Source organism: Lucilia sericata, unplaced genomic scaffold (assembly GCF_015586225.1).
Source record: "Lucilia sericata isolate MDLA Ls3-8-SP2 unplaced genomic scaffold, ASM1558622v1 Contig000874F_arrow, whole genome shotgun sequence".
Lineage (NCBI taxonomy): Eukaryota > Metazoa > Arthropoda > Insecta > Diptera > Calliphoridae > Lucilia > Lucilia sericata.
This window is the reverse complement of record NW_023994865.1, coordinates 220,001-222,385: the sequence shown is the minus strand read 5'-3', so window position 1 is coordinate 222,385 and position 2,385 is coordinate 220,001.

Below are 2,385 nucleotides of genomic sequence, written 5' to 3'. Positions count from 1 at the left end.
GATAGATAGATAGATAGATAGATAGATAGATAGATAGATAGATAGATAGATAGATAGATAGATAGATAGATAGATAGATAGATAGAAGATAGATAGATAGATAGAAGATAGATAGATAGATAGAAGATAGATAGATAGATAGATGATAGATGATAGATAGATAGATAGATAGATAGATAGATAGATAGATAGATAGATAGATAGATAGATAGATAGATAGATAGATAGAGAGATAGATAGATAGATAGATAGATAGATAGATAGATAGATAGATAGATAGATAGATAGATAGATAGATAGATAGATAGATAGATAGATAGATAGATAGATAGATATAGATAGATAGATAGAATAGATAGATAGATAGATAGATAGAAGATAGATAGATAGATAGATAGATAGATTAGATAGATAGATAGATAGATAGATAGATAGATAGATAGATAGATAGATAGATAGATAGATAGATAGATAGATAGATAGATAGATAGATAGATAGATAGATCGATAGATAGATAGATAGATAGATAGATAGATAGATAGATAGATAGTAGATAGATAGATAGATATATAGATAGATAGATAGATAGATAGATAGATAGATAGATAGATAGATAGATAGATAGATAGATAGATAGATAGATAGATAGGATAGATAGATATATAGATAGATAGATAGATAGAAGATAGATAGATAGATAGATAGATAGATAGATAGATAGATAGATAGATATATAGATAGATAGATAGATAGAGAGCTAGATAGATAGATAGATAGATAGATAGATAGATAGATAGATAGATAGATAGATAGATAGATAGATAGATAGATAGATAGATAGATAGATAGATAGATAGATAGATAGATAGATAGATAGATAGATAGATAGATAGATAGATAGATAGATAGATAACGATAGATAGATAGATAGATAGATAGATAGATAGATAGATAGATAGATAGATAGTAGATAGATAGATAGATAGAAGATAGATAGATAGATAGATAGATAGATAGATAGATAGATAGATAGATAGATAGATAGATAGATAGATAGATAGATAGATAGATAGATAGATAGATAGATAGATAGATAGATAGATAGATAGATAGAAGATAGATAGATAGATAGATAGATAGATAGATAGATAGATAGATAGATAGATAGATAGATAGATAGATAGATAGATAGATAGATAGATAGATAGATAGATAGATAGATAGATAGATAGATAGATAGATAGATAGATAGATAGATAGATAGATAGATAGATAGATAGATAGATAGATAGATAGATAGATAGATAGATAGATAGATAGATAGATAGATAGATAGATAGATAGATAGATAGATAGATAGATAGATAGATAGATAGATAGATAGATAGATAGGCCTCCTGAAATACTGATTAAGCAGTCAAAAAATATTAATTGTAATTCGATTGTGATGTGAGTTTTGCATAAGTTAGTATTAGTTATCCAGAAATTATTTTATAAAGTAAAGCGAACATCGGGCCATAAGTGGCTTTAAAATAGTCGTTTGATCCAAAGCTAATTGCCTAACCAGAAAGCTTTTAAAACTAATAACTAAATAGTATAAAAACTTGTCTTTTAAAATTTTTCTTTCGAGGGACCAAGAATAGAAACAAATCTAAAAATATTAAAATAATATGAGAAATGTGATCGTTAAAAGAAAACATGATTTGACTTGCAAAACAAACTGGTACTTTAATAACAAGTTAAGAATGTTTGTTTTTATCGGTTAGTAGGTACAGTAATCTCAAAGGAGTTATCAGGTGTTTTTTGATATTTTCAGAAGTTATTATTAAATATTTATATAATAATAAAAAACTAACTAATTGAGTCTTTTATTAACAATTTAAATAAAACAAAAATTATTATTAAAAGAATAGTTGTATATGAATATTCTTTTCTATTTTTAACTTTTTTATGGATTTTTGTTTTTCTTTAATATTTTTTACCCATTAATAAACAACTATAGCACGCTACAGCAATAGATTTAGAGGCTATTGACAAACAATTGAATAGTTATAATAAGTTCTAATATAAGGCATTACTAAGTAATGAATAGCATATAAAGTAAAACAAAACACCTCAAACGGTAATTGTTAGACCTTTGCTTTTTAAAGTAATTGCTTAAATTTTCGGTAGAGTGTATCAAATATTCGTTTAAGATCGTTCTAATAATATATTTCTTGTTTTCTTCATTTCCCTTATTCATATTTAAATTCGCACACTTATAGTCTTTTAACGATGAAAAAAACCATTCTCTAATTAACATTATTTTAGCTAAAAATGATATAGGAGTAGTTTTTATAACTTCTACCAACGTTTTATTTAATATAAAACTAAATTTAACTAAA